A 27,805-nucleotide genomic window follows, 5' to 3' on the forward strand; every position below is an offset into this window, starting at 1 on the left:
TTCGAATCCTGTCTCGGGCATGGGTGTGTGTGATGTCCTTAGGTTAGTTAGGCTTAAGTAGTTTTAAGTTCTAGGGGACTGATGACCTCAGATGTTAAGTCCCATAGTGCTCAGAGCCATTTGAACGATTTGATAGTAGTACGCCCAACGACAGCATTGAACCCAGGAGTCATCTCTTCAGGTGGTTTATCGTACATCATAGCGACAGACGTATCAGTGTGGGGAGGCTCCGAGAAGAAGAAACATTGCCAGCTTACATTCGTCGTCTTCAGAACGATCCAGCAACCGTCAAGATGGTATGGCAATTTGGACGACAGCCGTGGCATATTTCAGCAGTTGAGGTTAGTAGCTGTGCTCTGTCGTTGATATTCCCGTGGCATAAACGTTCAGTAAGGTAACGCCAAGCAGCACGTTGTCCATTCTATTCTCACCAACTGCTACAGTTTCCTTGGCCAGCAAGTTCTCCCGACATCTGACCCACTTGAAAGTCTGGTGATGATTTCTTAAGGAGATCACGCTCGCCCTTGATCCTGAAACTATTGATTTACGAATTTCACAATTTACAATCAGATTAATTTTTAGTGGCATGTAAAACTTTTAAAGAATATCAAGGTTGTCTTTGACAGTGAAATTATTTATAAATTTCACAACACATTGTCAACCATTGAAAATGTAGCACGGTTAAGAATCGTTAATATCAGAGTCGGCCTTGCAGGAGGCGATTTTTTTTATAGTGCTTACAGAAATAACACGTTAAATTTGTTGGTGATTTGTAGGACTGGAGGCACTGGGTATTGATTCGAACTGAATTTGGATGTCATCCTAACGTGCTTCAACTCTCGTTAGCCATTATGGTTTGTGACCAGTGGCACAGAGTAGAAGCAACCTGGAATGACATCCAAGCGCAGTTCGACTCGATACCCAGCACCTCTACTCCTACAAATGACCAACAAATTTAATGTGTTCTTCTCGTATATTGTAAGCGAACAAGAAAAAATTCTCCACCTATGAGACCGGCTACTTTATTTCCGAAGATTAATCTTGCTGCATTCTTTATGGTATACAGTGCGTTGTACTGTTTTTAACTCTGGTTAGTAAGTTCGCTGGAAAGTGGGATGCGAAGAATTCACTAACTTTTAATTAATTTTTAATTTAAATGGCAAGCGGAACGTTATTTTTGCCCTATTTTTGAAAAGTTATTATTAGTAAAAGGGATGTCTGTCCGTGCTACAACTGCCGACCTTCTAATTACCACTTCTGCTTGGGTGGTCTCAACATTTGCATTTTCAAATGGGAAACCTCATTTTACTGCATAAGCAGATTTTACTCCAAAAAATACGTGCTGTTTACTCAAAGCACTGTAATCGACGAATACCAAGTGTGCCTGTTTTCGCAATTAAAAATCGACGCATTTGATTCTACGTTTCATTTACGACTAGATGTAAACCTAACTAACTAAATGTAAACGATTCACATTTATGTTCGAAATTTACTTTTCTGTTGGAAACTTGATTATACGGTACAATATTTTTTCACCGTCTGATTAGATACTACTTTGTCGTGATCCAGGAACAACGGCGTGGAAGTAATAGTTTTCTGTTCCCATCGGGATACTTAATATCGGCGAGCCCCTTTGCCTCTTACCACCGGGATGCTTGATTTCGGTGAGAGTTCGTGGCAGGCGTGCCTGTCACTATCACTTGGGCATTTAGCCTTATTACGATCGTTGTGGCTTGAATTCCGCCAATAGCAGCGCAGTAACCAGCGCGAGAGTTTGTTGCGGCGACCGGATGAAACCACACGCCGAAATAAGTGACCCTGATGATTGGGTTCGTGGAGGGCCACAGAAATAAAGCCTTCTGATAGTTTGGGGACATCACAATCAACACCGTAGGGAACAGAAAAGTATGTTACGGTACAGGTAGCTTAACTGCCAGAACTGTCAATGTCTAACCATTATATTTTTAGTGTAGAATCTCATTTGCACACTGAAGTAAAACTTGAACATCAGTTTAACCGTTAGAACACAAACGTTTACATTTACATCGTCAACGAACTGTATAATAAGATGCATCGGTTCTTAATTGCAAACACAGGCACATTTGATATTTGTCAATTACAACGCTATCTACCACAGAAGGAAAACAATGGTAAGAGTAAACCGTACGTATTTTTAGCGCAGAATTCTCATACGTAATAAACATGTGTGGTTTCCATTTGAAAATACAAACTTAACCCCGCCCAAGCATAAATATTGGTTAGGAACTGGTCAGCAGTAGTGAAGACAGATATCACCTCAACAAATATTAACTTTTCACCTAGAACAATTTGCACGTACTATGCAGCATTTTCGAGATATTTAGCTCTCTCAGCATAAAATAAACACCCTGTATAAATTAGGAACCTGTCCAGCATATGAAGAGCTCACTTTGCATCAACGAATTATCTGAAATTATATGTATAGTACGACATGCTTACTTACCCTCGGTTCTCCAGAACTGCAAACTTCTGATCAACTGAAGGCTGGACTGAACTTTGTTTTGAAAGCAGGTTGCCTGGTTTGGATGCTCGTATTTTTGGAATAATAGTACCGTCGCCTAAGGAAAAGGTCTGAACGGCTTTAAATGCTTCGCAATCCTATTGCGCATCCGTGGCCGAGAAAGACCTTTTTTAAGACCGTAGCATGTTACTATCACGTAATTCTCCGAATGAAAGGGACTAAATTGGTTTTTAGATTGCAGCAGTAGACAAGAGTGTTCCGTCAGTTTCAGGCCGGCAGTATGCAGAGCACTCGTACGCAGTGGCATTCATGTATTTTTTGTGTGCTGCTGATGGAAGTGGTACTAATTACAGTTGATTCATTCACAAAAACAAAACGTAAATTGAATCCGCTGAAGAGAATACGTCATATATCGTAAATATTGTGACACTGTGTATCAGAATATTCAATCTTGGTGTTATTACAATATCTACTACACAGTTTCATTGGTCGCCTCATGGAAAGCCACCAAGTTGGAGACTAAAAGTTTCATATATCAGTTTTTGGATATTAGACTTACTTAACAGAAATATGGTGACTGTAAGAGTGAGTTGCAAGACATGTATTGACGCGTTTGAAGCTCGCATCGAAACAAAAAATAACTTGTTGTTCTCGTGGTTCATTCGTCAAACAGATCAAAAAGAAATCATAATACAGTAAACGGGTGGTCCTTACAATAGTAACACCAGTGAGGACAGCAAATAACGAAATATTTTATTCTGAGTATATTGAATAGTAAGTAGGAAGAATATCTGATCTTAGGCTGAGGGAGTTGGGAAATTTAACACAGATCTGACACCTATGGCAGCAACAACATCCTCAATCCACCTAAGCATCGAGTCGATATGAGCTTGATTGACAGGTACGTGTGCGACACACTACGCTGCTTCAGCTCTATTGCACAATTCATCTATCTTGACGAGTGTTGGCACGCTGGGCTTTTGAAAACCCATGGTCATATAATTTCAGAGGGAGAAAGACCTGGAGAATGTGCTGGCCAGATCGACAGTCAAACACTCTCTACCTCGGAATAGGTCTAGAATGTGCGGGTAAGATACGTTATGTTGTGGAATGATTATGGCACAACCATCGGTCTCAGCATGTTAGAAATGTTATAGCTGTTGTCCAAATTACGGGTTATGCAGACAAAGTTGAGTGTGTTGTGTACCAAATGGCACGCCATTCCATCACTCCACATACGGACACATATCATGATCACAAATGGTGTCTGGCGACGTTTGTCCCCCTCTGACCCTCTCCATACACCGATACATCCATCTTGATGCTGAACATAATAGTAGAAGTCATTTAGGAATATGCTCTGATAACGTTCTTACGCCCAGTGTTATCGTTAGGCGCACCATTACTGACATGCTTGTCTCCGAAAGCACCAATACTGACCCCCTGGCAGATAATGGGTGGTACTCCGCACGTCGTCGCACTATCCACAGAGGTAACTGTCTTGTAAGCAAGCCTATTTCCCTATTCAAAGAACATGGTGTAGTTGTACGATCCTGCCATACCGTATGAACAATATGTCTGCTCTCTCTGGCGCAACTTGCGTACGGCTGTTGAGGTCCTGCATGATAAAGGGTGTGACCCTTGCAAACCCGTGGAGCTGCACGTAGTGGCCGCGCGGTTAGAGGCGCCAAGTCACTGATAGTGCGGCAACTCCCTCCGGATGGTTCGAGTGCACCATCGGGCATGGGTGTGTGTGTGTGTGTGTCTTTCTTACCTTAAGTTAGTTTAAGTGGTGTGTAAGTCTAGGGACCGATGACCTCAGCAGTCTGGTCCCTTGGGAATCCACACACATTTAAACATTTTTGAAACCCGTGGATTCTATATTTGTAAGACAGTCGTGTTCTGCAGAGGTCTTCGCTGGTCATCGGAGCACAGTTCCAATCAGGACTCATCACCGAAGACAATAGTAGTCCAGTGAATGAGATTTTAGGTCGAAAAAGCGTATCTGAAATCGCCCAGTGGCAAACCAACCCGACTGTTGCCCACCATACTGCTCGACAAAAAGGGGTGACAGTCGAGTTGTCATTTCTTTTCATAGCAGGATCCTTTGGTAATCATCTGTAGTATCCTTACAGCACAACGGTACGTCAACGAAATTCTACGCCTGTTTTGTTGCTCTTCATGGCCATCTTGGGCTTATAATTCAGTACCATAATGTCCGCCCGCAAACAAGGAAAGTTTCTACAACATGTTCTCGTGAGGGTATTTTTTCTGTCGTCGCAACTACAAAAATGCATGATTCCTTTCACCATACGCGTTACGCTTTATTGAGCTAAAGAATCATCAGTGGTCTGTAATTAAGTAATTTATATTTTGATTTGCTCTTAGATCGAAAAACAGTTCGTTAGGAATATATTGATTTGTATTTACGATGATTTTTCGGCTGATTTCTCGTTTACGTCGGAAAATGCCGTCTGCTAGCATATCGTTGTTTTTCTGCGTTAGGTGCTGATAATCTTGGTCTTGGATTAATAGAAGAGATAGACATGATCCAGCGAAAAGCAGCGCGATTCGTCATGGGGACATTTAGTCAGCGCGAGAGCGTTACGGAGATGCTGAACAAGCTCCAGTGGCGGACACTTCAAGAAAGGCGTTACGCAATACGGAGAGGTTTATTATCGAAATTACGAGAGAGCACATTCCGGGAAGAGATGGGCAACATATTACTACCGCCCACATATATCTCGCGTAATGATCACAACGAAAAGATCCGAGAAATTAGAGCAAATACGGAGACTTACAAGCAGTCGTTCTTTCCACGCACAATTCGTGAATGGAACAGGGAAGGGGGGATCAGATAGTGGTACAATAAGTACCCTCCGCCACACACCGTAAGGTGGCTCGCGGAGTATAGATGTAGATGTAGATGTAGATGTAATTTATAGAAATTGAACCAAAATTAACAGCGCCTAACACAGAAAAACAAGCAAGTGACACTCGCGGCATTTCTAAACACTTAGGGAGCACGGTTTCACTCGGATTACACGCGCAGTGGGTGGCGGGCGATACTGATCCATGACATTAGTGAGGGGCCGAGAGTCTCACTGGGCAGTGCTTAGTGCTAGTCGTTTCCGTACAAAGCGCGTGGCGTACAAAATTACATACTCGAAGCGTAAACGTAACTGTATTTCTCCTACCAGCAGCAAAACCTGCAAGTATTTCTTCCATCAATTTAATAACTGTAATTATTTTGCATTGCTGTCTTTATTACTATGAAATTAAACCTTTTTTGATGCTCTCTTTAGCGTAGCTACAAAGGATAACGGAGAACGAAAGCGATGAATTTGTATGTGAGTGTACCGAGATTTTCACGATTACCCAAATCCTAAATGGCCTTCCGACCTGTCTCGCGTGTGGCGAAAAATTAGCTGATTGCAAGAAATCGTATTTGGAGAGACCCTTTCGAACTAAACACTTGACATTTAATATTAAATATCCCGTCCGAGTGGCAAGAAAGGAACCGGTTGCGGATCTTCAGAAGACGAAAGAAAAATTAAGTTATGTACTTATTTACTTGGGAAGTCGTCCACCAATGTTAATATTTCAAGTTTCGTGGTTAGTCAAGAGGTTCCAAAACAGGGAAACCATTTATATATGGCGAATACATAAAAAGTGGCTTTATAAATGTATCCAAAGAGGTATTTCGCGGCTAGTATGAGAAAAGAAGATATTCTGAAAAATTGAAGAGGTGTCACTGCCTCCTAAAACAGTGAAAAGTAGAAGTCAAAACATACTCGAATATAACAAACGAGCATGTCGAAGATTTTAAATTGGTTACAGCTTCATCCCTAGGCATCACAGAGCAAATTTCACTTTCCGTTTTGTTTTGTTTTAGGGAGCAGAAACAGGTACAGGTACTAAGGTCCTAAGGAAGAACTTTGGGATTATTACTGGTCAAAGGTCGAAATCACTGAGAGAATATGGCATTTGCTGTAACTGAGTGCACTGAAAAACATCATATTCCACTCGTTAAAACTGTCAGTTTCGACAGTCGGGGCAAGAAGTGTCACCTGTGTAAGAATAGAGTTCGTTGCTGTATCAAAGAAAATGATTAATCACGACATGTTTATTTACTATTGCATCATTCATCTAGAAGCGTTTTGCGTTCAAACAATTCCAGAATATATCTGGAAAATTATGCACTTGGTGGTTAAGGTTGTCAACTACATTTTTAAATTTTTAATTATCGCCGGTTTAAAGAACTTTTAGTTGAAATGGAGGGTGAGTACACATTCTTCTGCTGCATAATAATGTTCATTGGTTATCAAGAGTAAAAGTTTTGAAACGTTTTGCTTCCTTATTATTATTAGTAGTAGTAGTAAAAATTAAAGCGTATCTCCTTCAGAGGTGTGTTCACTACCCATAACTACCGAACGATCAATATGTCCAAAAATTTTATTTCCTGGTAACTTTAACTTATATCGAAATCAGCTTAATCGTCAACTACAGGGGAAAGGTAACACGACGTTTTAGATGTTAGAAGTTATTTGATTCGAAAAAACCATGTGTTCTTGCTGAAGAATTTGAAAGAGAAACTTTGATTCACTTTCCACTCCTATCAAAACATCGCAAACAAAGTAATTCTAATATTGACATTTGCTGTTTCAAAAACACTTTTAAATATAACGATGATTTTCTCAACAGGTTTCAAGGACTCAAAAACAGCAAAGCGACGTTAACCTTTGTTAAAAAAACCCTCTTAACGCTACTTTAGTATTGACTGGGTTTAAAAACGAAGGGCTTATGGATCTCGAAATTTTAATATCTTTCTGCTGGTACAGAAATTTTGGGGGGGAAACAAATGTGAAAGTAGTGGTTCGTTTGAAAGACTTGGAGAGGAGGATATGTTGACTTGCAACAATTGATTTTTGAACAATTAAACATTTTTGTAGCAAAATGTAGCTTTATTGCAGTACTTCAAAGGTAAATAACGCTACCTCTATCTATATACTTCTGCTTCTGGTCTTCAAAACGGATTTTCGCAAACTCGTAATGAATTTGATATATCTGGAGCCCTGGTCGTTACAACACTGAAATACCACCATAAAGAGATTTCGTGAACAGTGTTACAACATTCGGCATCTCCAGAGCCACAAATCGTACCTACTGACTAAAAAGGGCGGGTCATTTCTGCTTCCAAGACGCGGCCCACTGCGAATTCTTCTCCTGTGCCAACCTCTTCATCTAAGGGTAGCACTTGAAACCTACGTTCTCAAGTATTTGCTGGATGTATTCAAATCTCTGACTTCCTCTGCAGTTTTTACATTCCACAGCTACCTCTAGTATCATAGAAGTTATTCCGTTATGTCTTTACAGATGTCATACTATCCTGACTCTCCTTCTTGTCAGTGTTTTCCGTGTATTCTTTTCCTCGAAGATTCACTGGAGAATTTCCTCATTCCTTACCTCATCAGCCCATTATCTACATTCATCTGTAACACCTCACCTCCAATGCTTCGACTGTTTCCCGATTTTCCCACGGTCTATGTTTCACTACCATACAATGCCGTGCTCCAAACGTACTATCTCAGCCATTTCTGCCTCAAACTGAGGCCTACTTTTGACGGTAACAGACTTCTGTTGGTCAGGATTGCTCTTTTTGCCAATGCTACTCTGCTTTTTACGTTGTCCTCCCTGTTCCGTATGTGGGTTCTCTAGTTAGCAGAATTCCTTAGCTTCATCTACTTTATGATCATCAATTCTAATGTTAAATTTCTCGCTGTTCTCGTTTCTGCTTCTTCTCATTACTTTCGTCTTTCCTCGATTTGCTCTCAACAGTTATTCTCCACTCATTAGACTTTTCATTCCATTCAACACATTCTGTAATTCTCCTCCATTTTATCTGATGATAGCAATGTCATCAGCGAATCTTTCTTTCACTCAGAATGTTAATTACATTTTTGAACTTTTTTTTATTTCCGTCATTGCTTATTCCGTGTATACACTCAACAGTAGGGGCGAAATGCTACATCCCTATCTTACACCCTTCATAATCGGAGCACTCCGTTCATCGTCTTCCGTACTTATTGTTCTCTCTTCGTTCTTGTTCACATTATATATTACCCGTCTTTCCCTGCAGTTTACCTCTATTTTTGTCAGACTTTCGAACATTTTGCACCATTTTACATTGCTGAATGCATTTTATAGGTCAACAAATCCTATTAACGAGTCTTGATTTTTCTTTACTCTTGTTTCAATTATCAATCGCAAAGTCCTAGTTGCCACTCTAGTGCCTTCCCTTTCCTAACGCCAAACTGATTGTCATCTAACACATACGGAATGTTCTTTTCCATTCTTCTGTATATCAGCCTTGTCAGCAGCTTGGCTAATAAGCTGATTGCTAGATGATTATCGCACTTTCGGCACTAGCAATCTTCGATGTTGTGTGGATGATGTTCCTCCAAAAGTCAGATGGTATGTCGTCAAACTCATACATTTTACACACCAATGCGAATAGTCGCTTTTTGTCACTTCTCCCAAGGATTTTAGAAATTCTGTTGGAATGTTATCTATTCCTAATACTTCATTCGAGCTTAAGTCTTCCAAAGCTCTTCTCAGTTCTGGTTCTAATACTGGATACCCTATTTCTTCTGTACAGACTTTTGTTTAGTCTTCTATAGGGTCATCAGACAAGTCTTCGAGCTCATAGAGGCCATCAATGTACTTTTTCCACCTTGCGCTACCCACTCTGTATTTAACAATTAAATTACCACTAAACTCTTAATGTTACCATGCTGGTTTATAATTTCACAGAAGGTTATTTTGACTTTCCTATATGCTGAGTCAGTCCCTCAGATAAGTATCTTTTTTAGATTTCGTCACATTTTTCACGCAGCCATTTTTCTGCACTTCCAGATTATTTCATTCCTATATTACTTGTATTTCGGTTTTCCTGAATTCCACTGAAAGTTTTTGTACTTTCTCTCTTTGTCGATCAGCTGAAGTACAACTTGATTAACCCATGGTCTCTTGTCACTTCTTTCTACCTATGTTTTCGTTTTCAAGGTCTGTGATTGCCATTTTTAGAGACGCCCATTCCTCTTTAACTGAAGTGCTTACTGAACTACTCCTTATCGCAGTATCTACAGCCTCAGAGAACTTCAAGCGTATCTCTTCGATCCTTAGTATTTCCGTATCCCACTTCTTTGTGAATTGAGTCTTGCTTACTGCTCTTTTAAACTTGAGCCTACACTTCATCACTACTAAAGAGTGATCTGAGTCTATATATACTCAAGGATAGCCTTACAATCCAGTACCTAATTTCAGAATCTCTGTCTGATCGTGATGTAATCTGACTCTAAACTTCCCGTACTCCTCGTCCTTTTCCAGGTGTACCTACTCCAGTTGTGATTTTGTAAGATTATTCACTATTACTAGCTGAAATTTATTGCAGTACTCAGTCTTTCTCCTCTCTCATTCCTAGTACCAATCCCATTTTCTTCCGTAACTCTTTCTGCAACCCCTTGCCCTGTAACCGCATTCCTGTTTCCCATGACTATTAGATTTTTCACCTCCCTTTACGTTATGAACCACCCGTTCAGTATCCTCGTATACTTTCTCTGTCTCTTCAGCTTACGACGTCGGCATGTATACCTGAACTATCGTTGTGCCGGCCGGAGTGGCCCTGCGGTTCTGGGCGCTACAGTCTGGATCCGAACGACCGCTACGGTCGCAAGTTCGAATCCTGCCTCGGGCATGGATGTGCGTGATGTCCTTAGGTTAGTTAGGATTAAGTAGTTCTAAGTTCTAGGCGACTGATGACCTCAGAAGTTAAGTCGCGTAGTGCTCAGAGCCATTTGAACCATTTCAACTATCGTTGTCGGTGTTGATTTGCTGTCGATTCTGATGAGAAAAACACTCTGAGTAAAAAATTTTCTGCTGCTGTTGATTACCCTATACTCATTTGACCAGAAATCCTTGTCTTCCTTCCATATCACTTCACTTACCTCCACTGTTTCCAGACTGAGACTTGGCATTTCCCTGTTCAGGTTTCCTTGCTTTCCTGCTGCGTTCAAACTTCTCACATTCCACGCCTCATCTTGTATAAAGTTATTCTTTCTTTGGTTATTCAATCTTTTTCTCATTCTCACTTCCCCCTTGACACTCCTCTCCAAAAGATCTGAATGGGGCACTGTTCTGGAATCTTTAGCTAATGGAGAGATTATCATGACACTTTTCAGTTACAGTCCATATGTTCTGTGGAAACATTTTTTTTTTTGGTCATCAGTCTACTGACTGGTTTGATGCGGCCCGCCACGAATTCCTTTCCTGTGCTAACCTCTTCATCTCAGAGTAGCACTTGCAACCTACGTCCTCAATTATTTGCTTGACGTATTCCAATCTCTGTCTTCCTCTACAGTTTTTGCCCTCTATAGCTCCCTCTAGTACCATGGAAGTCATTCCCTCAAGTCTTAGCAGATGTCCTATCATCCTGTCCCTTCTCCTTATCAGTGTTTTCCACATATTTCTTACCTCTCCGATTCTGCGTAGAACCTCCTCATTCCTTACCTTATCAGTCCACCTAATTTTCAACATTCGTCTATAGCACCACATCTCAAATGCTTCGATTCTCTTCTGTTCCGGTTTTCCCACAGTACATGTTTCACTACCGTACAATGCTGTACTCCAGACGTACATCCTCAGAACTTTCTTCCTCAAATTAAGGCCGGTATTTGACATTAGTAGACTTCTCTTGGCCAGAAATGCCTTTTTTGCCATAGCGAGTCTGCTTTTGATGTCCTCCTTGCTCCGTCCGTCATTGGTTATTTTACTGCCTAGGTAGCAGAATTCCTTAACTTCATTGACTTCGTGACCATCAATCCTGATGTTAAGTTTCTCGCTGTTCTCATTTCTACTACTTCTCATTACCTTCGTCATTCTCCGATTTACTGTCAAACCATACTGTGTACTCATTAGACTGTTCATTTCGTTCAGCAGATCATTTAATTCTTCTTCACTTTCACTCAGGATAGCAATGTCATCAGCGAATCGTATCATTGATATCCTTTCACCCTGTATTTTAATTCCACTCCTGAAACTTTCTTTTATTTCCATCATTGCTTCCTCGATGTACAGATTGAAGAGTAGGGGCGAAAGGCTACAGCCTTGTCTTACACCCTTCTTAATACGAGCACTGCGTTCTTGATCGTCCACTCTTATTATTCCCTCTTGGTTGTTGTACATATTGTGTATGACCCGTTTCTCCCTATAGCTTACCCCTACTTTTTTCAGAATCTCGAACAGCTTGCACCATTTTATATTGTCGAACGCTTTTTCCAGGTAGACAAATCCTATGAAAGTGTCTTGATTTTTAAGTAGCCTTGTTTCCATTATTAGCCGTAACGTCAGAATTGTCTCCCTCGTTCCTTTACTTTTCCTATGGCCAAACTGATCGTCACCTAGCGCATTCTCGATTTTCTTTTCCAGTCTTCTGTATATTATTCTTGTAAGCAGCTTCGATGCATGAGCTGTTAAGCTGATTGTGTGATAATTCTCGCACTTGTCAGCTCTTGCCGTCTTCGGAATTGTGTGGATGATGCTTTTCTGAAAGTCAGATGTTATATCGCCAGTCTCATATATTCTACACACCAACGTGAATAGTCGTTTTGTTGCCACTTCCCCCAATGATTTTAGAAATTCTGATGGAATGTTATCTATCCTTTCTGCCTTATTTGACCGCAAGTCCCCGAAAGCTCATTTAAATTCCGATTCTAATACTGGATCCCCTATCTCTTCTAAATTCGACTCCTGTTTCTTCTTCTATCACATCAGACGAATCTTCACCCTCATAGAGGCTTTCAATGTGTTCTTTCGACCTACCTGCTCTCTCCTCTGCATTTAATAGTGGAATTCCCGTTGCACTCTTAATGTTACCACCGTTGCTTTTAATGTCACCAAAGGTTGTTTTGACTTTCCTGTATGCTGAGTCTGTCCTTCCGACAATCATATCTTTTTCGATGTCTTCACATTTTTCCTGCAGCCATTTCGTCTTAGCTTCCCTGCACTTCCTATTTATTTCATTCCTCAGCGACTTGTATATCTGTATTCCTGATTTTCCCGGAACGTGTTTGTACTTCCTCCTTTCATCAATCAACTGAAGCATTTCTTCTGTTACCCATGGTTTCTTCGCAGCTACCTTCTTTGTTCCTATGTTTTCCTTCCTAACTTCTGTGATGGTCCTTTTTAGAGATGTCCATTCCTCTTCAACTGTACTGCCTACTGCGCTATTCCTTATTGCTGTATCTACAGCGTTAGAGAACTTCAAACGTATCTCGTTCTTCCTTAGTTCTTCTGTATCCCACTTCTTTGCGTATTGATTCTTCCTGACTAATGTCTTGAACTTCAGCCTACTCTTCATCACTACTATATTATGATCTGAGTCTATATCTGCTCCTGGGGACGCCTTACAATTCGGTATCTGATTTCGTAATCTCTGTCTGACCATGATGTAATCTAATTGAAATCTTCCCGTATCTCCCGGCCTTTTCCAAGTATACTTCCTCTTGTGATTCTTGAACGGGGTATTCGCTATTACTAGCTGAAACTTGTTACAGAACTCAATTAGTCTTTCTCCTCTTTCATTCCTTGTCCCAAGGCCATATTCTCCGTGTAACCTTTTCTTCTACTCCTTCCCCTACAACTGCATTCCAGTCGCCCATGACTATTAGATTTTGTGTCTTTAATGCAGTGGTTTCCATTGCCTTCTGCATCCTCACGTCGTTGATCATTGCTGATTCTTCCGCCTTTAGGGGCAATTTTCCACCCCTAGGACAAGAGAGTGCCCTGAACCTCTATCCGTTCCTCCGCCCTCTTTGACAAGGCCGTTGGCAGAATGAGGCTGAACTCTTATGATGGAAGTCTTCGGCTGCAAATGCCGATTATTTATCAAAATTTAGGCAGTGGCGGGGATCGAAGGCATGACCGAAGACGTTTTGATTATGAATCGAAGAGCGCTACCCCTAGACCACTGGTACCCACTTTTATGTTTCTTTATTGCAGTGGTTTTCATTACCTTCTGTAGCCTCATGCCGTTGATCATTGCTGATTCTTCCGTCCTTACGGCACTTTCCCACCCCAAGGCTAAGAGTGCCTGAAACCCCTTCCGCGCTTCCGCCCTTTTTGACAAGGTAGATTTCAGAATGAGGGTGACTTCGTTTTCCGGAAGCCGTTGGCCGGCATCGCTAATTATTTTTATTCAAAATTTAAGTGATGGCGTGTTTCGAACCGGACTGAGGACGTTTTGAATACTAATCAAAGACGATACCCCTGGAATACACGTCCATAATCAAAAGTTGCATAACATTTTAGGTCTATATGTTGGCAGTCTGTAATAATTACGGCACTTGCATCATGACGTTTCGAAGAACTAAAATCTCTTCTACAAAAATCAACTACGATTTCGCAAACAGAGATGTTGCGAAACTCAGCTGGCTTTTTTCTTCTATGAGAGCTCAGCGCTTTACACATCAGCACTTAGTTTGATGTTGATGTTCTTCAGGACGGTATTTGATATTGTCAGTACGAGGTTACCGAGTATCGCATTAGATTTGCGACTGGTGTCAAGATATTCCTACAGATAGAACTTAACATGCCGTTTTAACGGAACAAAATCGACAGACGTATGGGTAATTTCAGGAGTATCCCAAGGAAGCGTCCGAGGTACCGCTCCTTTTTATATTACAATATATAAATTTCTAGTAAATCGTGAGTACTTTTTAATCAATTTGCAGTTACGTCTCACAAGAATAAGGCTGGCAAGGAACTGTACGTCTATATATGTTGAAAAGATTCAATTTTGCTATTTGTTGCTCGTGCGTCATACGTGTGCTGTTACTTTTCATTCGCCTGTCACGGTGTATTCACTATTATTTGATGTCATTACATATTTCTCTTGATACCAGTTTTATCGCAGATCTTTTGAAAATGGTGTAACGTCTGGATGCATAAGGTGTAAAAACTCCCACATGTTGGTCATTGTATAATTTCAGTGTCTAACATTATTCCCTCCAGCAACATTGGATGCATTCACGGGCACGGAGCTTTCACTAATGACTGTCTGTTTTAGTGTGTCTACGACACCGTTGTTCCACTGGCAGGCCGCTTTGATGCCCTTGCAGTAGCGTCCCTTTATTAAGCATGACAGATAGATGTCTCCAATGTACTGGCACAATGTGTTCCTGGTCGCACCACAAATATAGCAGCACATGCTGACATGGTACAGCCCAGCATGGAGGAGCTACATGTCTGCAATTTAGTGGAGCCACTGCAGGCTAGTCACATACGTCCATCAGACTGTAGATCATTAGGATACACTGTCAGCAATACCTAAGCTCATAGCCTGTAACAGCTGCTTATACTACAATGTGAAATCTGTGCAGGCAATTTGGTAGTTAGTGTTAACTTTCGCCGGCCTGTGTGGCCGAGCGGTTCTAGGTGCTACAGTCTGGAGCCGCGCAACCACTGCGGTCGAAGGTTCGAATCCTGCCTCGGGCATGGATGTGTGTGATGTCTTTAGGTTAGTTAGGTTTAAGTAGTTCTAAGTTCTACGGGACTAATGACCTCAGACGTTAAGTCCCATAGTGCTCAGAGCCATTTGAACTATTTTTTGTTAGCTTTCTCCACTATAATCGAAAGTTTACATATGCAAATTACTTAGGTACAGTTGTCGTATTGTAAAGGTTTGTGGAGAAGCCAATGTCTGTAGCTGTGAATGTGCTCAATGAACTGTTTCTGTAAGTTAAAATCCTCTTGCTAGATCAGTATTAGTTCATTGTGAGAAACTTAGAACTCCACTGTGAAGAACAGATATGATGCCACGCTATTAGTATTCTAATCACTGTCTGTAACACTAATGATATTATTGCAACGACCTGTTGCACTATTTAAGTGTGTCACTGCCCTAATCTCGAAATTCGTTATGAACTGATGAAATCTAAGAAAAACAGACGTGATGAATGCTGTGTAAGGGGCGGTCCCCCTCTCAACCAGCAACCCCTCTCACACCATCGCCATTTGAGTGGCCAACCCAGCTAAATTACAAAGGCCACACCTGCAGATGACAGTCAGAAGACCTGTGGAAACATTAGGGCCACCAGAGGTTTTTTGCCCCCGGACCTACTTGCTTCCGCAGGTTTATATGGCTACACTAGATCAACCTGTATCCTGGTGCCGCTAAGGAATTGGGACTAACGCCGAGCTGTGCCATGTCAGATATTTTCTTCGTGTTCTATGGCGCAGGCACCGACTGCAATTGTACTCCACCTATGAGAGCTCTCGTATAAAAAAACTGTAATCTCCGATGCTGTGCCACCGCAGGTCGCCGACGTTCCTGCAGCTGCCGGTGACCGCCTCAGTTATCGCCAGGAAGAGACCTCTACAACACACACTTCCGAGGACTTCGGTATTGGCTCGTGCTGTTACTTTATGTTGTCACTGTTCAAGTCCAGAATGCACTAAGACTTTGACTTTGTTCATTATTGAAGCCATCTGCCTGCTTACGAACTTCTGAAAATCAGTGATTACTACGATCTACCACAAACAGTTCTTGTTAATAACTTACTACAGGAAGGAGCTTTTGTTTATGTGTTCCTAAGCAAACCTGTTCTGCAGCGTCTACCAGCACTTTGCTCTCATTATGCATCCACTGGCGTGGTATGTTTTAAGAAAGAACGAAATATATGTAAAGTGCAGGGAAGCTGAGACAAAATGGCTGTCTCACAAATGAGGAAATCTAAAAAGAAATGAGTGTCGGAAGGACTGACTCATCACATAGAAAAGTCAAGCAGGGAGGTAACACTAAGAGCGCAATGGAAATTCCACTGTTGAATTCATAGGAGGAAGGCTTGGCTGATGACGTGATAGAAGAAGAAACAGGAGTCACAGGGAAGATACAGGTGAGCCAGTATTAGAACCATTATTTGAAATATCTCTGGGCGACTTCAGATGAGATTAGGCAGAAGGGACAGATAGCGTTCTTTCTCAAATCACTTAGGGGAAGTGGCAAGATATCGACTATTGCGTTAGTGTGTAGAATGCATGGGATTGGCAATATAACAGCAGGCATTTAGAAAAACGTCATCCACGTAATTCCGAGGATACCAGTAGCCGACATGGACAAGAATTACCGCACTATCAGCTTAACAGATGATGCATGCAAGTTTCTGACAAGAATAATATACACTGGAACGCAAATGAAAATTGAGAAGCTGTTAGATTACGCTCACTCTGCCTTTAGGAAAGATAAAGAAAGTAGCAAGGTTGTTCTGACGCTGTTGATAATGTAACCAAGAATAACGGGCAATCAAGACATGTTCATAAGATTTGTCCAACGTGAATATGCGCTCGACGATGTCAATTGGTGTGAGGTGTTCGAAATTGTGGGAAAAATAAGGGAAAGCTATAGGGAAGGCAAGTAAAGTACAATATGTACAAGAACTAAGAAGAAACAATAAGACTTGAAGACGAAGTATTTAGTACTCAGATTGAAAAATATATAAGACAGGGAGGTATCTCTCGCCGCTAATGTTCAACCTACACATCGGAGAAGTAATAACAGAAGTAAAAGGATGGTGCAAGAAGGGGATTAGCATTCAAGGTGAAAGGATAACACCGCGGAACACATAAATAAAGGCTTTTTCTTGGACCACTTTATTTCCAAGAACTGTTTGTGGTAGACGAAGGCAATACCCGCTTTTTCACGAAGTTAATAAGTGGGTAGATGGCCCAATAACAGATAAAGTAGAGGTAGGATTCCACCCTGAGCTGACGTCGACGGCCAAAAGACCAACACTAATGTCCTCTGCAGTCTCTGGTGTAAAGGCCATTTCCTGTCGATGCCTGTGGTAGTCACTAGCAGCGACACAATTGTCAGTGACTAGCGATTGCATGGCGTTAGCGATTCCAATGGTTTCGTTAGTGAGGGCTGGGATCCACTCCTACTACAGACGGCGCCTGGCCCAGAGTGCTCAATGGAAATAACTGACATCGTGCAGTACGATGCTAGCCTAAATACCCTAGTGGCACCAGAATGTAGCTGTATTTATCTGCGTCCATATGACCCTACGAAAATAAGGTCTGCAGGGCTAGCGACATTTGGTGGCACTTATGTTGCCACCTGTCAGCCTGATTACCTCTGAGGTCTGCATGAGTGGCCTCTGTGTCTTACGTAGGCCACCGACATGACTATGGTTGCTGACAGAAAGGGCGAATGGCCTATACACAGCACCCCCTCCCCTCGCCTGGTATGAAGGTGTGGTACATCTCAAATTCCTACGAGGTGCTTGCAGAGCTGGTGAACTTTGAGGGCTGTGATGAATGTCAATAGAAGTGGGCACCTTGGTGTGAGGAGGGCTGACTTCCTAGAAGCTGCGTGACCTCTTGAGGTAGCTGCTGGATAGTGTCATAGATAGTAACTCTGGAACAACAGGCTATGAAAACTTTCGGTGTGCTATATGGCCGCACTAGAATAATGCGTTTGCAGCATGTGAAGTTGCACCTCTAACACGGCCTGACCCAACAGATGTATGACAGTCGCCAGCACACAGCATCCTTGGCAACTGGGCAAGACCAGCATCCCAATCTCATCCTTTGTACAGGAACAACGAGAGCTTCACTGCATGAAGAGGTGTGTGATCTGTTTGGGTGAAAGATGGAGAGTTGCGAATGGTCTGGCCCATCATGTAGATTTACAGTAATTGATCTGTCTTGAGGAGTGGGGTGGTAAGAGGCTAGAAAAAGGGCCAACGTTTCATCGAGAGAATAGTGTGGATGCAGTTTTGCTAGCTGTGAACTGAAGGTCCAGACAAAACTCTCTGCCGACCATTGGACTCTGGATGGAAATTTGTAAATTTGTGGTAAGATCTTATGGGACCAAGCTTCTGAGGTCAGCGGTCCCTAAACTTACGCACTACTTAATGTAACTTAGGCTAAGGACAACAAACACACCCATGCCTGAGGGAGGACTCGAACCTCCGATGGGGGGAGCTGCGCGGACCGTTACAAGACGCCTCAGACCGTGCGGCTACCCCGCGTGGCAACTCTGGATGAAAGGATACCGTATGTACTAAGGCAATATCATTATTGGAAAATAAAGATGAAAATTCGGATGGAGTCAACTGTGGGCTGGTATTGGTAGCTATGATTGCTGGAAGAAACTCTATGGAGAAGTATGAACACATCCTTCAATCATTTGAACTGATGATGCTGATGACTCGCATGATATATATTATATTACGCTGTCTGCACTGCTAACAGTAAATCCAGTATTACACAAAAAGGACCCACAAAATCTAAACGGAAGCGTGAACAAGATGATTATGTATCTGGCCATTGGAAATATTGCTAAACTGGCGCGCTGTGCGTACTCTGATAGATGACGCATGCTGCAACCATGTTCACAATGTTGGTGCGAAGGCCACTACACTGAACATGTTGCCGAGCCAGTCGGGCAGGACGACCCTCAGTATCCTTTATGGAGGAGTGGCAATATGCACCACTGGAGGGTTTGAGGGACTACTACGTGAGTGATACTGTAATCCTCCCGCAATAAGATGTTTTTCAGGGTGAATAAGTCATATTGACAATACTCTGTTTCCCATCCGCCAACCAATTGTGGTTTGCTAGGCGGTGTACTCTGGTGGCTGGGTCTGCGGAGAAGTGGCGGACGTTGACTGCCACATCTGAGGGCAAGGCGTTCTTTGCTTTTTCTGCTTCAATATGTGTGTGTGGAAAGAGGCCTCTAGTACTGAATCATATTCTGTGACCTGTCCTAGCGATGGTAGATAAAGAATACCGGAAAAGGCATACTGAGATGTGGAATGTTAGTTGATATAGTAGAAGTATTTGGACATAAACGATGTTCGCCACAGAAGACTAAGCGCCATCCTGGTAGGAATATTCGAGCCAGCATTGAACAATGGCAAAAGAGGATTATGGTCAATTAAGAGTGTAAACCGTCGGCCATACACGTAACTGTGGAGCTTCTTCGGTGCAAAAGCAACAGTCATGGCCCTTTTCTGTGTCTGGATGCACTTGTGTTACACCTCTATTAATGTTTTGCCGATGAATGCTATAGGGCATTCCACCCCGTCGACTTTATGAGACCAGATCATGCCCAAGCTGCCAGTCAGTGACTGGCTTGGGTCGTAGACTGTAAAGGATGTTGAACAAAGAAGAAATTGTTTTGGGTATCAGAAGTCAGATGTTAGAGTCCAGTTCCATTTGAAATTTTTGTGTAGTAAGTGGTGGTGGAGTAGTTCTGCTTTAGCTGCTAGGTGGCGAATGAATTTCGTGCAGTAACAGTCGTCTCATCTCGGACTGGTGTTTACTGTACATAGGGCCTGGAAGTTACCGGGCGATTTGAATTTAATGCAGGATGGCCCACATTCCTGAAGTAGTTAATACGTGGCCTAGATAATTGACATATAGTGCAGCAAAATAGCTGTTGCATTTTAGATTGGACTACTGGAGCATAGTAAAAAGGCGTCTAGGTATCTCGCAAAGTATTGAGCATTTTTGTCCTCAACAATGATGTCGTTAAGTTATTTGGCAGCTGGCACAGGCTTACCCCATGTCTGATTTTATAGATAGTGAAAAATAGCTGGGACACTAGCAACGCCAAAATGTGGCCTCTCGATCAGTGAAATTCTTCATTACGCCTCCCCCAAGGCGAGTCGAAGGAGTGTGTCCCACAGATTAATATCTGCGAAGAGTGGAGATGATTCTGTCAAAGGGTGCAATAGTACCCTGTTTGGAACTCTTAGACGATGAGGGCTCCAACAGGCGGAGAGCCTGGGGAGAAGCCACAAGCAAACTGTCGATAAGGGACGTGTTATGACAGAAAGTAGTTCACCTGAAGGGCAGTGATCGGTTGGCGATGGAGAACTTGTTGAGGTTGAGTGATTTCTTTTGTGCAAATGGAGCGTTACCGGCAACCGGGCTGCCAACATGACATCCCAATAGATGACAGCGCACCAATTTATAGGAAGCCATAAGATATAGCAAAGCCGCTGCAACGACTAGTAGAAGAATTTATTGAACAACCATTACGGGATGGGACTATAGACACGAGTAGTAGTCACTGGAGCACAAATTCTGTCATCGTGCTAAAGAAATTGGCGAAAGGGACACGGAAATACAGAATTTGCTGTGACTACACATATCTAACTAAACACGTGTACCATTTCCGATGCTTATCCAGTTCCAGACATCACGGGAACTTTGGATAATCTATATCAGTATCGGTTCTTTACAATATGGACCTCAGGAGCTGACACCATCAATTGGAGGTGGCATCTGAAGAGAGGCCGAAAACAGTGTCTAGTGTCGCAGCAAGACACTTTCTGTAGAAGTGCATGCCATTTGGATTAATAATCCACCTACAGCTTCTCAGCAATTGTTGGATGGGGTAATGAGAGGATTGTTTCGTCTATCCTGATGACATAATTTTCTATTCAAAGGATTTTCCGCAGCCTGTGAGACGTTTGGAGGATGTTTTTAGTAGACCACGATCGGCACGTTCGACGTAAAGTGTGAGGAAGTGCCATTTTGCGCAAACTCAGGTTAGCTACCGTAATTAGTGAGCGCCATGTACAGACCGATCCTCGTCTTATAGGCGCAGTTCAAAATTATCCGATACCACAAACAAATATGCAGGGACAGTCGGTCGTCGACCTCTGTAATTATTACAGACAATTCGCGAAGCACTTTGCAAAAATAGCCGGATCCTTGAACAAGCCACTGAAAAAGAGAAAAAGATTTCATTGGTCGCAGGGATGTCAGTAGTTTCGTATACAGTTTTCAACGTCGTTATTTACTTCATAAAAAAACATGTTCATAAAAAAAACATGTACCTTAGGAAGAACCTGTAGTTAGCATCTGATAGCGTATGATAAATAAAGGTAAATATCGTGTAATTTATTTTTAAGCTTCTACTAACTTTGGATAACAAGCTACTATTAAATTCAGGTGTTAGTAACACACATGGTCCTTGTGAAAATTGCTAGCAGTGGTTAAGTTACACACGGCCCCTGATGTCATCGAATCGTGAGAGCACAGCAGCACGGCTCAAACAACGTTATCAAAGGCGCCACTCAAATCTGATTAGAGTAATGCGATTACCGCGACTGAGAACTCGATATATCGTCCAACTCCTGTGGCACGGCTAGGCAGGGCCTACGGGAGGCAGTACTGGCGTGATACCGCGGTGGTCACTCCGTGGCGCGGTGTGTTACCATACAGCGGTGTGCAGAACGCACGAAAGTAACTTCTGCGTGATGTGTCAGTGTCAAGTAACAAAGCTCGATGAAGTTTGGGCCATACATGGAAAGCCGTTCTTGATTATTGTTCATAGGGGAAACTGAAAGACATACGCAGTGAGGCAATAACTACACTGAAGTCATTCTGACTTATCATTATCCCATGGAGATTACAAAAAGGGACGACATAGTTATAAATACGATTTGTAATGAAGGGAGTGCATGCTCTGCAACGTGGTCAAGTCCCAGCCACAAGGTTGCTAAGGACTATGTGTGGTAGGACATGTACTGCTCCATTAGCGCTGTTGACAGCTGCTGGATGGTTGTTGGTGCATGTGCTTGTGCACGTGCCGCAGTACATCTTCCCAACGCATCCCACACGTGACAGATGAGGTTCAAGTCGGGAGAATGGGCAGGCCAGTCCATTCGCCGATTGTCCTATCGTGCCTAGTTCTCCTCCACCTGCGCTGTTCGAAAGAGTCGCGCGCCGTCATCCGTAAAAATATATTCAGAGCCGAATCTATCCCCAAAAAGCCGCACGGGGGAAAGGCGTACAGTGTCACAATGATGACCACTGTGTGTGCCATGGGCAAAGAGAGATCAGTGCGTCCATGTTACATTACGCCTTCCCACATCATATACTTGGAAAACAGAAACATTCGTGTTCGACAGTGTTCTTTGGTGCGTTCAATGCCATATGAAGGAATATCGAGCATTGTCGAAAATGATCGTTTTATTTGGACAGGGTTTATGGTGTTGGGTGTCGTAACACCCAATTTTTTAACACGGTACACTCAACTTTCAGTGTATGAGAAAAAAAAGAATGACAGATACCCTAATAAAAGCCGTAGTTTAATAAGTTCACTGTGATTCTCCTTATGCTGAATAGCGTGTAGCATCCATATTAGCTCTGTCACAAATCACCTTATTAAATGAAGTTGGCACAAACATATTGGCAAGCTTCAAGACATTTTTACATTCTCAGATATGGCAGGAAGAGGCACTTTATAAAGCTTTGCCTCAGGAAAATTCAATCTAGTTTAGAGTTTCTGAATGACGAAGTTATGAAAGACAGACTATGATAATGATCGTTACAGCGAACTTTTTTCTTGTGTGCAGTGGAGTACTCAAAGAACCTGTACATCTAAAACTTTTCATAAGCAGCACTTTTAATGTTAGACCGAAAGAGCCTTTTTGGGTGGAACAAGAAGTGTAAAAAATATCTTGTTTGACATTAAGCACAGTGAACTTCTTGGATGTATTTCACATTCCAGAATCTATTTAGTGGAATAACAAAACAAGCCCTAAACATGCCTGGTTCTTTCATTCCCTGCATTACTCTCAACTGGTCCCATAGGAAAATTTTATTGGCTGGCTCTGAGCACTATGGGACTTAACTGCTGAGGTCATCAGTCCCCTAGAACTTAGAACTACTTAAACCTAACTAACCTAAGGACATCACACACATTCATGCCCGAGGCAAGATTCGAACCTGCGACCGTGGCGGTCGCGCGGTTCCAGACTGAAGCGCCAAGAACCGCTCGGTCACCGCAGCCGGCGAAAATTTTATTCCTGCACCACACGATAGGACAATTTTTCAAACCATGCAGTGGTAATAAATCCAATTTTAGGCCAAAAAATTGCATATCTGGTTACTGCACAAATGCCTTAAATTTACTTGAGCCCGAGAGTGTTCAATAACAAATGGGACCAACGTCGCATGCATGATTACAAGGGGCCCAAAGAAAACGTCGACATCATTCTAACAGTCTAGTATCTCGTACAATTCTCATACAGGTAAGCGAATGATTGAGAGGTGAGGGAAGCCCACAATTAGTTTAAGAAATCTTCATGGGGCATACATAACGAATTTAGTATGCCTTATATTTCTCTAAAAAGGATGATGCCTTATGCAGCTCATTAGTTTTCATCAACACATTGTCTGAATCGATGGCTGTTAGGATGGTGTGGTTGAAGCTGAGTTTAACGCCTTTTCAGAGTACCGTCCTCAAAGGTCTTCGTACGTTCAGAGCCCCATGGTTAGCACGCATTGGATGTGTCTCACCCAAGCATTCATAGTCAGAAGGAAAACCCAGGTGTAAATGGGGAGGTCCGTTCCGACCTCGGCCAGTTTCAGCAATGGTCATGACTGCCACGGAGGATTTCACTTGGCCGTTGAAGAGAACCCCGTGAAATTGTGATAATTACGTGCCTTAAATCAGCCAGGTAGGAAAACAGGGAAAGATTGGATCAGCGGGAATTTTACACACTTCATTGACTGGCAGAACACAGTTTCAGTCACATAGTAGCCATCTAAGCTTATTTTATTTATTAATTAGAATGCCAAGCAATCAGATTCTCATTTAAAATTCAACGCCAATTCAAACAATTTTCAGCAAATTTAAAGTTTAAGGTAATACTCGCCTCATATAACACAGAATTAAATAAGGGTAAACTCATAAAAAGGCAGACGTAAATCTAAAAAGTAGTATCCGAAAAGATCTGAAGGGCCTTAGTTACCAAATGGTGAGAATAAAACATGATTTAAACTTGACTGATCAAAAAACCTAAAAACCATACTTAAAACAATGAAAAACAGTTTAACAACAATATCTAGGCGAGATAATTTTAAGCCTCGAAACACACATCAATTGGAGATTTGAAAAATTTTTCAATAAGACAAGAATAATTAAGTGACAATAGATTAAGGTGTTTGTTGGGCACCAGCGCACATCAGCATTCGCTTAAAATGACGGCCACAAGCTAACAGATACAAATTCAGAATTGTTCCAAGTGTAAACTTACCTTTGACAGGAACATTAAGTAGCGCGGCGACGGTTGGAGAAAACAGCGCGGAAGACAGACAGCGGCGAGAGCTGCCGAGTGTATGCACTGTACATGATCTAAACAGCCCCCTAAGCTAACCGGCGGGCCATAAGTAAGTGGGACCCGATCCTGGGTAACACGTACCAACCATGGAGTAGAAAAGATCATTAACGACAGTTTCTTGCAGCACATAATTTTAATTAGACAGAATTCCACCACAACCGCGCATCAAATAAATATCTCTTAGAATAGAAATAATTAATCTAAGCTCTTACCAAAACCCAAGACAACTTAACTGTCTTCTTAATAAGTCAACCACAAGATTTAAGAAACCAACTACAAATATTTTTATAAAGTTGTTTCAGCAGTAAAATGATAATATTATATTTCTTTATTTCTAACAAACAATTTAATCAGCCACAAATAGGTCCTAGAACAGATAATAATGTACCTGAGCCACTTGAATAGCACAGATTCGCTATATACACTCCTGGAAATGGAAAAAAGAACACATTGACACCGGTGTGTCAGACCCACCATACTTGCTCCGGACACTGTGAGAGGGCTGTACAAGCAATGATCACACGCACGGCACAGCGGACACACCAGAAACCGCGGTGTTGGCCGTCGAATGGCGCTAGCTGCGCAGCATTTGTGCACCGCCGCCGTCAGTGTCAGCCAGTTTGCCGTGGCATACGGAGCTCCATCGCAGTCTTTAACACTGGTAGCATGCCGCGACAGCGTGGACGTGAACCGTATGTGCAGTTGACAGACTTTGAGCGAGGGCGTATAGTGGGCATGCGGGAGGCCGGGTGGACGTACCGCCGAATTGCTCAACACGTGGGGCGTGAGGTCTCTACAGTACATCGATGTTGTCGCCAGTGGTCGGCGGAAGGTGCACGTGCCCGTCGACCTGGGACCGGACCGCAGCGACGCACGGATGCACGCCAAGACCGTAGGATCCTACGCAGTGCCGTAGGGGACCGCACCGCCACTTCCCAGCAAATTAGGGACACTGTTGCTCCTGGGGTATCGGCGAGGACCATTCGCAACCGTCTCCATGAAGCTGGGCTACGGTCCCGCACACCGTTAGGCCGTCTTCCGCTCACGTCCCAACATCGTGCAGCCCACCTCCAGTGGTGTCGCGACAGGCGTGAATGGAGGGACGAATGGAGACGTGTCGTCTTCAGCGATGAGAGTCGCTTCTGCCTTGGTGCCAATGATGGTCATATGCGTGTTTGGCGCCGTGCAGGTGAGCGCCACAATCAGGACTGCATACGACCGAGGCACACAGGGCCAACACCCGGCATCATGGTGTGGGGAGCGATCTCCTACACTGGCCGTACACCACTGGTGATCGTCGAGGGGACACTGAATAGTGCACGGTACATCCAAACCGTCATCGAACCCATCGTTCTACCATTCCTAGACCGGCAAGGGAACTTGCTGTTTCAACAGGACAATGCACGTCCGCATGTATCCCGTGCCACCCAACGTGCCCTAGAAGGTGTAAGTCAACTACCCTGGCCAGCAAGATCTCCGGATCTGTCCCCCATTGAGCATGTTTGGGACTGGATGAAGCGTCGTCTCACGCGGTCTGCACGTCCAGCACGAACGCTGGTCCAACTGAGGCGCCAGGTGGAAATGGCATGGCAAGCCGTTCCACAGGACTACATCCAGCATCTCTACGATCGTCTCCATGGGAGAATAGCAGCTTGCATTGCAGCGAAAGGTGGATATACACTGTACTAGTGCCGACATTGTGCATGCTCTGTTGCCTGTGTCTATGTGCCTGTGGTTCTGTCAGTGTGATCATGTGATGTATCTGACCCCAGGAATGTGTCAATAAAGTTTCCCCTTCCTGGGACAATGAATTCACGGTGTTCTTATTTCAATTTCCAGGAGTGTAATTCCTTAGACAGTATAGGCCTTTAGCATTAGCATGAGAAAAACCAGAGTAACAGCAAATTATAAATAGACCAATAAGAAAGCGAAACTGAAACACATTCTGACATGAACAATTGCACATCCGTGGTAACTGGTAACACTAAACATTTCACCGTGCTTCCAATTGAAAATTAGATGACCAATCATTTGCTTTATAAATCAGAACAACTAATAGATGGCAGACAAGAATTGGTAGAACATACACTAGTGCACACCGCCAGACTTCCAATTAAGCTTTCTTCTAGTAGACGGCGCTTTACGCTTGCTAAACGTTCGCAAGCACCACTGATACATGAGGTTAATACATAAAACAAATTATAAGAAGTCATCAGCCAATGAATCAGTCTAAAGTGTCAACCCTATCTTGGAACCACATTGCTTTTGGAATACTATGGAGAAGAGGCCGCCCGTACCTGAAAGAAAACAGATCAAAATGACAGTGAACACTGCCCTGACAGATCAACGCCCTTCCGATAAATCACAACACGAGCTACGTTGATATTTGATAACTTACAATGGGTAGCATGATCCCAACATTGGTCGCCCGACAACAGCTAACACCACGGGAAAGAGACCCAAGGAAAGCTCATTACAGCCTAATTCGTCAGCTGATACTGCCAACCAAACTGACCACCACGCCTGGAGCCGCCACACTCTCCAACGGCAACATGTTAAAGATCATTAGAATAGTAATATCGATATGTTGCGAGAAAGTCGCCACAGCTCAGCCTCCCCCTCCAAAGGTCCTAGGCCGCGCTATAGTGCGGTTTAGGGCTAAAACTCACGACTTTCCTTAACCTGACTAACATATACCCTACATAAATTGCCAGTCTTAAGGTTACGCACTAGTAAACTGACTGGGCTCAATAGCTGAAGAACCCAACAAGTTCCCCAAACTGGTCACGCAATTACCAGAACCTTCTAGCTGTCATCCTTGGCCCACGGCGAAGTTACGTATAAAATTACCACCAGTTTTAATCTTAAAGTGGTGCTTGCCGCAGTTATATCTAAGACGCTACTTTCGATGGGCTAAGTCGATATTCTTCCTGGCCTTACTCCACTTACTTTCTGTAACCCCCGATTCGATCTTGTCGGGCTAAATTTCATCAAGAGACCATAAACTGGCCAAAGAAGAATTAATAGGACAATAAAATTTCAAAGATGTTGGGGTGGGTTTAACAGCTTAATGCTGTTTAACAACTTAATGCTGAGCTGTATA

The sequence above is a fragment of the Schistocerca americana genome, chromosome 3 (assembly GCF_021461395.2).
Source record: "Schistocerca americana isolate TAMUIC-IGC-003095 chromosome 3, iqSchAmer2.1, whole genome shotgun sequence".
In the NCBI taxonomy this organism is placed as follows: domain Eukaryota; kingdom Metazoa; phylum Arthropoda; class Insecta; order Orthoptera; family Acrididae; genus Schistocerca; species Schistocerca americana.